This window comes from Lagopus leucura, unplaced genomic scaffold (genome assembly GCF_019238085.1).
Source record: "Lagopus leucura isolate 7727_CA_CO unplaced genomic scaffold, USGS_WTPT01 Super-Scaffold_100002, whole genome shotgun sequence".
Lineage (NCBI taxonomy): Eukaryota > Metazoa > Chordata > Aves > Galliformes > Phasianidae > Lagopus > Lagopus leucura.
Genome location: NW_024962263.1, coordinates 56,445,338 through 56,452,215, shown reverse-complemented (window position 1 = coordinate 56,452,215; position 6,878 = coordinate 56,445,338).

Genomic DNA, 6,878 nt, shown 5'->3' with positions numbered 1-6,878 from the left:
GCGCCGCTCCCGCCGTGCTCCGTCGGTCTCGTAGTACGCATGCTCCGCAAGGACAGCTGAGGAATGCTCGGGGGGGGAGGGAGACGATGAATGTCAGCCTCCCGCGCTCCGCTAAGCACCTGCGGTGCGCTGAAGTGGGGAGCCGGCTGGGCAGCGCGCATGAGCGTGGGGCAGTTGTGGGTTTGGCTGCTTGTGCCGTGGTAGCTGAGCGGTTGTGCCCCTGCGGTGCTTGTTCCACGTGGTGTTGGGCAGACCGTCTGTGCAAGTGGTGCTTCTGGTGGGCGGGCCGTCGGCCGCCAAAGGGGCTTGGGCTGCACCACCGCTACCTGGGAGCACCTGTGCTTCTGAAGAGAGAACGCCTCGTATGCTGTACTGTGTGGTGTAAGCAGATATGGTCTGGGCAAAGAGAGGGTTGCACCATTGAAGACATTTTCTGTCTCGAGTCCCTTTTCCTACCCTGCTTTTTTTTTTTTTTTTTTTTTTCCACTGGAGTCCAGAGGGAAACGAGGATGATGAAAGATCCGGGTAATAGATACTGAAATAAAACGTAGCAAGAAACAGCTGGACTATAAAAGAGAAGAATGAGGGTTGATGCGAAGATTGAGTATCTTTATGTATGAAAACAAATCATTTGCATTTTTTGAAATATCACAAAATATAGTGCATTTAAACTGCAGTTTTGAGGTTGATCTTCTCTTATGACACCTTAAAATGCTGTCAAAGCAAATAGGACTGTGCTGCTGCCTCTGTAGCACTGCAGTTAGTAAGCGGGTGGGACTCTTGCACTCAGTCTTTAAGATCATCTTCATCCCTTGTTTTCCTGCTCCATTGGTTGCTGTGGCATGAATGGTTTACACACAGAAAATAAAGATTCAATGCAGGAGAAGTAGAAGTAAGCATAGAGCATGGGCACTTAGGTGGAAATTATAACAGTTCTCAGAATTTTATTCTAATGATTAGCATGTGTATTCTTTTAACCTTCCGTCTTTGGAATCATAAGTTGACATTAAAATGCCCATTTAAAAAATGATTTTAGCCCTCCCAATAGACAAAGTTTTGCAAGTAAATAGCCAAGAATTAGGAAACAGGTATCAGGGAAAGGAGAACTCAGATTTATTGTCGTTAAACATCTCATTGTTTTTGGCCTTGTGTCATTAATTTTTTGAAGCTGACAGACGTTGAATATTCAGAATTTTAAATATTGTTCCCCTCAGACAACTAATGTGTTGCCTTTGAGAAAGTACTGGCCCCTTGTGATTCAATACCATCTATTCAGCTCAATTTGCAATGTAATCATGGAATAAATAAAACCAGCAGTAATTTAGAATTCAATTTGCGATGGTTGCTACGATTTGTGTGACAAAAATCCAACATGCTGCAAACATTTTCATTTTTAATAGGATATTAATATCTGTACTGGGAAGTGATTCTGCTTTGTTCCTCCATCTCTGTACTGTTAGGAATGTGGTGGAGTGAAAATTGTCCTTAAAGAGAGTACAAGTTCAGCAGAATTCCAGTCTGCATTGCAAGCTTTGCAGAGTCTCAGGCTAAAACGAATCTTTTTGATGGGGAATTATGCACCACTCTGAGGACTTGCTGGAATGCTCTGTGGCAATTAGTTCTGTAATACTATAGTTTAAGTTCCTGCATTATGTGCCTCTAGAGACTTTGGAGGTATATATGGTTCATTCTTCAAAATGCTTTTAGGCCTTTTTTTTTTCTTTTTTTCTTTTTTTCTTTTTTTCTTTTTTTTCCAATCTCTAATTCTCCATTTTCTAATAATTATCTGTGGGAAAATTGCTTGTGATCTGAACAGTAATAGTTTGATTCCACAACCCTTTGCCGTCAGATTACTGTATAGGAGATTTGCACCGGTAATGATTTGCAGAGTTGTGGCAGATGGAGCTATGTCTAAACCTCGCTGGACTTGATCTGATGGGGACTGCCAACCAACATCAGCATTCACTTCAGGACAGGACTCCAATTCCTCATGGTTATTTGAGGCACGTAGTGAATAGATGTGTTCTTATGGCTGTGAAAAGGTCTTATGACCTTTCTAGACTGCCATGGAGCTCAGGAAAAGGACAGTGCCCTTTATTTGAGTGTGGAATTACTATGTTATTATAAATGTCTTCCCTGTTACATTCAACAAAGCTTTTTGGATTTTTCCATTCTGCTTTCAAAGTAGTGATTGTGCCAATTCAATAGCAAACTTAAAGGGTAAAAGGATGACTGAGTTTACCCTTTTGAGAAACATTTTCCTCTTCAGTTTTACTGGACAAGAACAAAAAAAGAACATGCGTGTTTTAAATGTTAGGAAAAGCAATATGGCAACACCTCCTTCGAAAATGGTTAAGACACAAGTTCTTAAGTTCTTAGAAAATGTTCTAAGGATTCTTTTCTTAGCACGTAAAGACCAAGTCCAAATAACCATTATTTCCTCAAACATCTCAGAGACTCTCACTGGACTGTAAAACAGGTGCAGTATAAAGTCTTGGCTACAGGTAGAAAGTGACCCTGAGAGTCTTACAAACTAATAATAGCTAACAAACAAACTGTAAATAACATGATGCCCGTGTTTTTTGGTATAGTCAGATAGCTCAAACAGATCGCAAAACTGTTTGTTACAGAAGTAGAAAATATATGCTACCAACAATTTTCTGTTTCTCCTGCCTAAAATTGTTTTAAAAAAATAATCTGTGAATTATAATCTAGTATTGGTGAAACACTAACTAAGGAATAAATTGAAATAGGTGAACTCCAGCTATTCCCACCAACAGTTACTGTAATTCAGTTTGACTGAGAGGGTCTGTGGGTGGTTCATGAAACAACATCAAAGATCTGGTGGGTCACTGCTGAGGAACATGCCTTCGGAGGGTCTCAGTTATCAGCAGACCTCCAGATGTGCCTTGGTGTTGCACCTCTGCTTCCTGCTCTCTGGTCCAGAGGCTGGGCTGTTCAGCTGTCATGGAGGATCATCACACAGCGAAAGCCCATAGCATTGCTACAAGCGAGTGGAAAGCAATGCTCAACTGCAAATAACTAAACAATTCCTCTCCATGTGTGAGATTTGATAGTTCCGAGCCATTAAAAATAGGAGTATATTTATTGTGTATCATTTAGGCAGTGGTAATTAAACAACTACATGCTCTGCATCCTGTGTGAAATACAATCCTGTACTGAAGGCCAGGGCAGGTTCCAGATTCCAGCAAGCATTCTTTTACAGGGTTTGAATAGCTTGGGTGCTATGTTATCATCTATGGGATGGTGAATTTCAACATATGGAGCAGGCATTCTGGAAAATACTCTCACCATAAAAGTGTAATAATGTTGTACAATATGTTACTGTTGTCAGTGCATTTCCTTTTCTTGGGAATGAGGAAATACAGGCTTGTTCTTATGAAAGAGTTCAGAGGAAAAAAACTGTATGAAAGGACTGCAAATGCTCATAGTACTTATCCGTACTTTACAAATCAATTACAAACTGTAATTGATGGAAAATAGATTACAGTAGCTAATAGGTAACATTGTGGCAGTTACGCAGCTCAATTTCTGTACGCAGTTTTAAATTCCAATGCAGTTTTTTATTCCAGTGTTGGAACAAGAATTTTACCTCCTAGCTTTAATTTTATTCTTTTTGTTATCCAGTGCATCAGTCTTGATAGGCTCCATTAACTTAAAGCACGAGGTAAGACAGATTTCCACACTGACAACCTTTTTTCCAGGTATATAATAATGTAAAACACTGATATATTTATAGCAATGTGTGCTAGCTGTTTGGCTTAAGTGATTGTGTAAATTCCATATCGTAGTAGGCTGGGTCAATAACAATAACTAATTGCTGACAGATCTTCTCTTGTTAGTTTTTAAGAAACTCAGTCTTCTTTTATAATTATTTAAAAATATATACAAACCACCTTTGTTTGTTAAATTCCCTGAGATCCTCTCTGTCCATTAGTTTTAGATCTAAATCTGCTTGCATTTGATCTGAAAGGAATGTCTCCTCCTGCTCTTTTCTCCTAGTCACGCAGAGCAATCATTCTTTTGGTGCATAATGTTGCTCATCATAACTGCATGTTTGAAATTTGGCTATGCCAACAGCATGACTGTACTTGAAAGGGAAGAGTAACAACCAAATACTGGGGTAAGAAAAGACAACCAATAGCCACAGTGTATATAGCAGCAGTTCTTAGGGTTCTCATGGCCCACATCATTTTGTTCTGAAGATCATTCCTCTACCACTTCATCAGCAAACTACGTAATATCTAAGAAAACCCACAACTGTCTCATTTAGGACAAACTGGCAAACAAAACCAGAAATTCATGCAGCAACCCTCTCAGAATGCACTGTATGCCCATATCCCATTCCCACCAAGTTATTTTATATGCTGGCTGAGTAAAAGCATGCAACTACTGTATAGAGCTCAGCTACCTTACTGTTTCACAATATTTTTAGGTGATCTGCATTTAAAAAAAAGCTTCTCTAGTTCCATTTAACTTGTGGCATTTGTACTCAAGGGCAACTGCTTACATTTTCATTCCTGTCTCAAGATTTGCCTATAAGGAGCTGGCGGTAATCATAGCGTTTTAGGTACTAAGCTTTAAATGGAAACCTGCTTGCCTGAGAAATACACCAAAATGCTATTCTTTATCATTTCTCAGTTGTTTAAGAAAAATTCTAATGAACTAGATTCCACAATATTTCAAAGACAAACTATGATTCACTCTTCTTACATTAGATTGAAGACTATTTTTGTAGTTAAATCAAAGTTTACTGTATCAAAGAGACATGATGGGTATTTGCTGAAACCTGTTCTGTAAATTTACTTTGGCACTTAACTTTCAAAAAAATGATTAAACATTATGGAAAGGACAGACGATTCTAATACCTTATTATTTTCTGTTCAGCGTGTTGGAAAATACATATAATACATACATATTCTGAAGCCTGCTCTGAAAAAGCATTTTGACTCCTGCACTTTCACTCTGTCATTAGATAAATGAAATGTTCTTACTGCCTGCCTCTTTTCCTATCAAATGTATCGGGTTTTTTTTTTTTGTTTTGTTTTCCTTGGAAAATTTACTAATTATTTTCAGAAGTCTGGGAAGTCCATGACTTTTTTTTTTCCCCCCACAAGCTTCTATGTTTTCCATTCTTTTCCCAGAACTCCTGCAAGTTTGCTGTTTGGCATGATGATGGTTTTGGCTATATTCCTTGCTTTCATTCCACATCCAGTTCCGTTAAGCTGATTGCTAAGCTTGGAAAATTGTCATCAGTTTTATAACCTTACAGTACTTTCTAAAACGTCACTGTCAGAGATGCTTCCACCTTTTCCTTGTGTCCTGATTTGGTCTGAGATAGAGTTAATTTTCATCCTAGAAGATGGTATGGTACTGTGTTTTGAAGTTAGGATGAGGGTAATTTTGATAACAGCAATATTTTAGTTGCTGCTGAGCAGTGCTTGCACTGAGTCAAACATTCTTCTGCATCTCATGCTGCCCTGCCAGCAAGAAGCTGGGAGTACACAAGGAGCTGGGAAGGGGTGCAGCCAGGACAGCTGACCCAAAGTGGCCAAAGGGAAGTCTCATACCATCTGGTGTCCTTTGGAGCAATTAAATACAGGGACTTGGCTGATGGAGTAGGTGTTGCTCAGAGACTGGCTCAGCATCGGTTAACTCATAGGTAATTGCTCATAGGTAGTGAGCAATTGCACTGTCCATCAGTTGTTGTGTATATTCTGTTCTTATTCTAATTTGTTATTATTATTAATCATCCTTTTTTGTTCTATTGAAATGTCCTTATATTATCCCACAAATTTTACCATTTTTCCAGTTCCCTCTCCCATCCCACCTGAGGTGGGGAAGTGAGTGAGTGGCTGTGCAGTGTTTGGCTGTCTGATGGATTAAATCACAACACCTAGATATTTTTTGCTATGTAATTTGTCAGTGGTTAGACAGATAAGTAGTATAATGTTGCATGAGATGTTAGCTGCTAACCAGATCAAAAGGAACTGGAAGGATTTCTCCAATGCTAGCTCCAAGTTAGCTTGCTCTGACAGATCCTTAGAGTAATTCCTTTTCCCAAACCCAGTACTGATGACTAGACCTTGCTATCTATACAATTGTGTCTATACAAGATGAGTCTTCTATTAATACTTTTAAGCCACTTATATAGAAGCATGTTGTTAAAATTAATTGAGTGTTTCATATGTACGTCTTCAGAACTGTCTGTTGAGTTGAATAAAATATACTGAAATTTAAAAGCAGTATGATATGCTTTCTATCACAGCCACCATTTGTCAGGCCAAAATGTATATTTATATATCATTTCTGTACTTTTTTTCCCCTATAAATTCAACAAAACCCACCAAGTAAGGGTTCAGTAGTGCAATAGGTGAAGAATTGTATTCCTGAAAGATGTTTACGTTAAACGTATCTGTAATAATGTATGTGTATATATTTGCATCTGTATCATGTTCTCTGCTAAGGTTATACCCTAATTTTGTTTGTATCACTGTATATAATCAATTTATGCATAGTTATGTAGAGTATATTATATATGTAGAAACAGTTTTGTGATTCATATTTTGTATTAGTTCTGCATTGCTAAACAGTCACTAAAATTTATTGTTGCAGGGAAAAAAATATAGCCACCCACCCTTTAATCAGGGTGATGATAAAAAGAATGAATCACCAAGGGCTAATAGAACTTGGTTAATTTCTCTGTTTGTTTATTTCACTGACCAAAATATGTGGGAGAAGCAGACGTATGAATCATAACATTTCATATTTTGTAGTTGTGTGGCTTTAAAACATTCAGAGTGAATCAGGAGAAGGGGAAAGTTTTACTTTCTTCTAAAAAAGTAAGCATTACACCT